We start from the raw sequence: 6,589 nt of genomic DNA on the forward strand, positions 1-6,589 counted from the left end.
TTGGGCTTGCGCTCCGCAAAGAAATAGCCCTCCTGCCGATCGCTGCCGAGAAGATTCCACGGCTCGGTGCCGTAGACGTCCGCGAAGGCGACAGCGCGGCCAGGGAGGGGTGCGCCGGCGACCCAGTTGGCGAGGTAGTCAACCAAGAGTTCCTCCGCCGTGGGAAGGAACCTGTAGCCGCTCGGTACGAGGTCGATGGGCTCCATGGATGGACGACCAAAGACGGTTTCTTGACTAGGAGAGGAGAGGAAATCAACGAGGAGGAGAATGGAGCAGAGGAGAGGCGAGAGGCGCAGGGCGCGGGGAGAGAATTCAGAGTGAAGCGCGGAGAGAAGTCAGAGCGAGAGTGGGAGAGGAGAGAGAGAGAGAGATATATATATATAAATAAATATATATATATATATATATATGTATATATATACATATGTATGTATATATATACATATAATGGGCGCACGGATGGATTCTTGACTCGAATCCTATTGGTTAATGTAAGCTGTTTCTTATTGTGGATTCCGAAGCCCCCAAACAAATTAGACGACATCGTGATCGACCGCTAGTCCCGATCATTGAATCACGTCCGTTTATTTCGATCTGGAATGCATTGATCCATCGAAAATCCAAATGCATATTGTTTTGAATCCGAGGCCTATAATGACGTGCGCGTACATAATAATCTCTCCGTCCTTCGCGACCCGGCGACGCAAACGGGAATCCAAAGACGCGGAGGAGGAGGAGGAATAGAGAGCGCGATGGGTCTGCAGGTGATGAGAACAACATCGCTACGTGATTTCTGATCCTCTTTTCCTGTTGTTGTGTTCTATTTTGCTAATTTTACCCTTTTTTTTTTTGGGGATATGGTGACCTAATCTTTGAGCTCTGACTGTGCGTGTATGTTAGTCATAATGATCTTAGTTTGCTTAGAACATCTGCAGTTCTGTGGCTGACATTCATGTAGTTTCATGGATCTGGAGAGCATGCATGCATGAGGCCCCTTTCTCAGTTAAGATCAGAGGCTTCCTTGATCATTTGGTGAAGGGTTGATTTAGTAGTTAGTGTCTGATCGATTTGTACAGTGATTAGCTTCTTGAGACTAGAAAGAATCTTTATGTGTCACCCCCTTTATTTTCTTTGTCGATATTGTTGGTTGAGTCCTTTTGAACTCTTCCATGGCCTAAGCCTCATTATGAAGGCAAGAACATGGTGACGGAAGAATATGGTTTTTCTTCCGATGAAAAATAGAGACATAATTTCATTTTTGTTATATTTATTGGTATCTTAATTTTATCTGATACAGCGAGGCTTAAACTCTTCAAATGTTTGTGAATAATTGCTACAATGAGGAAGAAAAACCATAATGCCTGAAATTAGTGGCCCTAAATAATAAATATAATTGCTAGAATCTGCTATCAATTTCCCTCAGTTGATGTTCATGTTATGTGTGCATGCGTGCACACATGAGAAGAAACAACTTTTCCTAAATGATACTCTTTTGCACACATATGTTAGGATGGGAAAGAAAAAACATGTCTCAGAAGAGGAAAAGAAAAAACATAAAAGAAGTCTTGGTCTTCTGCTCCCCATTTCTTCCAAATAGTTGAATTGAAAAGATGGGCTTATTTTTTATGTTTTGTTATTAATTATCGTTACTTCTTATTTATATCATTGAAACTGTTCCATCAATCATTTTTTTCAGTTTTACTTAGCATATGGCCTTTGTTATAAGTAGTCTATAAGTATTAAGATTGTATCTTTATCTACTTCCTAGTTTTTTATTTATGTTTATAAGTGTTTGCTTCTAAGAATCTGTCTTGATGGTATTGGTTATTGTGCATCATAGTACATTCCGAGTCAATATATTTATTTGCTTGTGGTCTCTTAGAAATCTGTGTCAAGCATAGTATTGGTTTTGATCACGTTGGCCTCAGAACTTTGATAGTTTTCTCTAATAGACTCGATTGAACCAAAGGAACTTTTATTTATGGAGTTAATTAGGCAAGACATTCTTTTTTAGAAGAAGAAAATGATCATTCTGATTCCAACAAACAAGATTTTCTTTTTTCCTTTTTCCATTAGATTCTCGTTTGCTACCTCCAAATAATGTAGCTTACAATTCTGTTTTCCTATTTGCAACTCAAGTCTTTTGCCTTCCTTTTCTTCCATATCAACTACAGGAACGTAATGAATTTTGGGTTCTCAAATTTGTAATTTCATCAACTCTCTATTGAACTCAAGTTTGAATTTGTGGCATACTCTCTGAATGAGGTGGATTATTGTGTGTGTAACATGCATAGAGATTCCAGTAAATGCTAGTTCTTAGATCATGGCATGATTTCTGTTCGACTCAAGCTTGTAATGACATGCATAACTGATCTGGTAAGAACAGCAAACAAAGATAATTTCTGATGGTAACTGGGATAAGTTGTAGATAGTAGAAAATTTTGCAATGAAAATATTCTGATGACTGCAGCAAAATGATTGTTACGGCCAAAGATTTGATGAGGTCATAAGTCATTTGAATTGGATTCTTGGTTTTGTCTTCATTTATATCCTCTGCCAATGCCTCTCTATTTTTGCTGCAACTTCAAGTATTTTGGTTTTGTGGCTGCTGCATGGCTGACTGCCGTAGGAATTTGTCTCATACACTTGTTTAAATCATCAAGAACAATTTTAGTCAAACTGTGTTCTTACCTTCTTTTTGTTTGAATCCAAACTCTTTTTTTAAGTTTCTTGGTTTCTTTATCACTCCTCTGGATGCCGATTAACTTAAACTCTGCAATAAAAATAATTTGACTTGGCTAAGTTCAAATGCTTGAGGAGAGGGAAAAACTCAAAATATCTTTCTTTTTTGTCTATTTTGCTTTATTTCTACATCTCTAGTGTCACATGATGAAGGAGATGACTCTTTGTTCTTCCTATTTGATACTTCTGTCTCTGAATTCTTTGAAGACAGAGAAGAGAAGAGATTGTTGAACAACGTGTTTTTCTACACAAATGTGAATCGAAGTTGATTTAATTATTAATTATCATGGATTTAGTTGGTTTTATTTATGTCGGATTAAATTTTGGATAAATTTTTATCATGATATTGAATGAAATTATTATGGGCTTATATATATTATTAAAAAAATAAGAAAAAAAATAATTTTTAAAGGTTAAAATCAAATGCCTTATCATATTCAAATGTTGGACCAGTGAAAACTAGTATGTGCTCCTTAATATATTCTTATTTGTGATTTTCATTCTTTGCCAAACAAAATTATAACACTTTTTTCTTTTGTCTCTTTGTAGGCTGACCTGGTATATTCGATATGAGGGACAGAGCCAAGTGGGATGCTTGGAAGGTTGTTGAAGGTTTACAAAATCCACTTGACAAATCTTATATATATATATATATATATAACTTGTTGGACAAAATTTATTTCTTATTTAATATTAGTAAAGTTGACAGGGAAGGAAGTCAAAGGAGGTGGCTATGAGTGACTACATCACAAAGGTTAAATAGCTGCTCAAGGCAGTTGCACATCTTGCTCTTTGTAGTACCATGTAAGCTGTTACCTTCTATCTTCAACTCGAATCATCCAGTGGATGTTTTTGTTATGGATTTCATCTCCTTTTGTGTCTTAACAATTGACAGTATCTGAAATCTAATGTAGTGTCTTATTATTTCATTAGTGTTTCATTCGAATTAAGATGCATGCGGATGTCGAGTTTTTAGGTCAGGAATGCTAAGTGTGGGCATGTTGAATAAGCATTACCTGCAGCCCATATATTTAGTGAAGCTTTATTGATTCCCAGTAAGACTGTAAATTGTCTGTTAGGTTTTGTTCATTTTTCTCTTCGGTACTACAGGCTAGAGATCTTTTATCTTTGTTCAGTTTCTTCCCCTTCAAACCTAGGCAATCTGTGATAAAATTTTATAAGAAATTTAATAGTAATGAGTGTATATAACCTTGAAACTTAGCTGATCTTTGAAAAGGAGGCTTTTTATAGTTGTCTTCCTATAGTATGATTATTTAGTCTAACAGTCCTGGTAGAAAAATCCTGTCAATTTTATCAGATATTCTGCTATGACTTTTGGGCTTCTTTCTACATCCAAATTTGTATAGAATGTGTTTTGTGAAAGGCATGGATAGTTGTAATGCAGACATTGATCGAGTGTTTTATCTTTCAGTATGTCATCCGACATTTATTTGCTTATGGTCTCTTAAAAATCTGTGTCAAGCATAGTATTGGTTTTGATCACGTTGGCCTCAGAACTGTGATAATTTTCTCTAATACACTCGATTGCTCAAAAGGAACTTTGCTTTATGGAGTTAATTAGGCAAGACATTCTTTTTTAGAAGAAAATGGTCAGATTCCAACAAACAAGATTTTCTTTTTCCTTTTTCCATTAGATTCTCGTTTGCTACCTCCAAATAATGTAGCTTACAATTCTGTTTTCCTATTTGCAACTCAAGCCTTTTGCCTTCCTTTTCTTCCATATCAACTACAGGAACGCAATGAATTTTGGGTTCTCAAATTTGTAATTTCATCAACTCTCTATTGAACTCAAGTTTGAATTCGTGGCATACTCTCTGAATGAGGTGGATTATTTTGTGTGTAACATGCATAGAGACTCCAGTAAATGTCAGTTCTTGGATCATGGCATGATTCTGTTCAACTCAAGCTTGAAATGACATGCATAACTGATCTTGGAAGAACAGCAAACAAACATAATTTCTGATGGTAACTGGGGTGAGTAGTATATGGTAGAAAATTTTTCAATGAAACTATTCTGATGACGGCAGCAAAATTTTGATGAAGTCATTAAGTCATTGCAATTGGATACTTGGTTTTTTCTTCATTTATAACCTTTGCCAATGCCTGTGTTTTTTTGCCGCAACTTCAAGCATTATGATTTTGTTGCTGCTGCATGGTTGACTGCAGTAGGAATTTGTCTCATACACATGTTGAAAGCATCAAGAACAATTTTAGTCAAACTGTGTTCTTACCTTTTTTTTTTTTGTTATAATCCAAACTCTATTTTTCAAGTATCTTGCCTTCTTGATCACCCCTCTCGATACTGATGAGCTTAAACTCTGCAATAAGAATAATTTGGCTTGGCTAAGTTTAAATGTTTGAGGAGAGGGAAAAACTCAAAATATCTTTCTTTTTCTTCTATTTTGCTTTATTTCTACGTCTATAGTGCCACATGATAAAGGAGATGACTTTTTGTTCTTCCTATTTGATACTTCTGTCCCTGAATTCTTTCTACATCTCTAGTGCAGCATGATTGCTTTAAAAGAGCTTGGTTTCCTCGCAATGCTCATATAGATACTTGCCTATTGACAACTTCAACTAGAAATGCTTGTTTGGTAGGTTGTACCTAAATGCTTCGAATTTTTTATTGTACTAACCTTGTTTGTGCTGAAATTTAGATGGATGAATTTATTGACTTTCTAAACAGTAATAAAAACACAGATATACCTGGAGATATATATATATTCAAGTGCTTAATGATCCATTTTAACTGACCTTTTGCTTTTAAACATGTCAGGGTATCCTCGATATCGAAGTAAAGATCATGCTGGACTAGGATCCTAAAAGAAAGCAGGGCACCATGACTCATTTGCCAGATCATGTTACAATTCATGCCCCAAAGGAGGAAGAGGAGTTACACTCCAGAAGAATTTGAATGCTACAACCTTTGCAAAAGGAATTAGGATTACATTTCTTCTTCATAAGCTTTCTTCCGGCATGTAATGAGACAAAGTTCTTCTGATTTATGTGCTTGAACTAGTTTTAGATTAACATGAAGGAATACTAGGAGTCCTTAGGCCCGTATCTTAGTCTGTTTCAATCTTCTCAGGAGTGTTATTTGTTCTTATCATTTGTTTTGAAAACCGACGTGGTTACTCCCACAAATTTTTACTGTTTTGTAGATTTGATATTAGTTATTTGAATTCGTATGTAACTTCCAAAGCTGGAATAGTAGACTCAGATTGGTTGTTTAAATTCATTCAAAATTCTGAATATGTAATTTAGATGTAATTTGACCATTTTTTCGAATCAGTAAGATGAATGGTATGTTCTTCTATCTCAATTGTTGTCTCAATTGTCTTGTATTTCTTAACGGTGGCTTATCAGGACTAGTTGTTGATACTATGATATTCATTCTCTACTATGATATGTGTGTTTAATCTTTTGCATATCAGTTAGAATTTTTTTGGCCATTGTCAATTGCTTCAAACCATGGAATTTTTTTATCGATTCAGTGATTAAAGGTTTGGTTTTCTATAGTATCAGTACACACCTTTGGTTTTTCTATAGTATCGATTCAGTGATTAAAGGTTTTTATCGATGGATTGACTTGCAGTATTGTTATTTGTTTTTGTTGTTGTTGTTGTTGTTGTGGACTTCACTCGGAAACAAAAAAGTATTTGTTTTTGTTGTTGTTGTTGTTGTTGTGGACTTCACTCGGAAACAAAAAAGTTGGAACATGTTTCCAAAAGAAGATTGATCAAATTTGCTGCCTTGCCTCTGATACCAGTCGTCCAAACCAGCAAAGTCTGAGGTTGAGAGAACCTGTTGATATCATATGATCACT

At 35.5% G+C, this 6,589-nt stretch overlaps 1 long non-coding RNA gene across 1 annotated transcript; it reads left to right on the forward strand.

Moving 5' to 3' along the window:
* The first annotated feature begins 667 nt into the window (after positions 1-667).
* On the forward strand, positions 668-6,085 carry LOC135610554 (uncharacterized). The gene is made up of 4 exons (XR_010486184.1): positions 668-764; positions 3,292-3,354; positions 3,452-3,546; positions 5,540-6,085. It is a non-coding gene; the product is annotated as an uncharacterized LOC135610554 (long non-coding RNA).
* Positions 6,086-6,589: the final 504 nt, after the last annotated feature.

This window comes from Musa acuminata, chromosome BXJ2-4 (genome assembly GCF_036884655.1).
Source record: "Musa acuminata AAA Group cultivar baxijiao chromosome BXJ2-4, Cavendish_Baxijiao_AAA, whole genome shotgun sequence".
In the NCBI taxonomy this organism is placed as follows: Eukaryota; Viridiplantae; Streptophyta; class Magnoliopsida; order Zingiberales; family Musaceae; genus Musa; species Musa acuminata.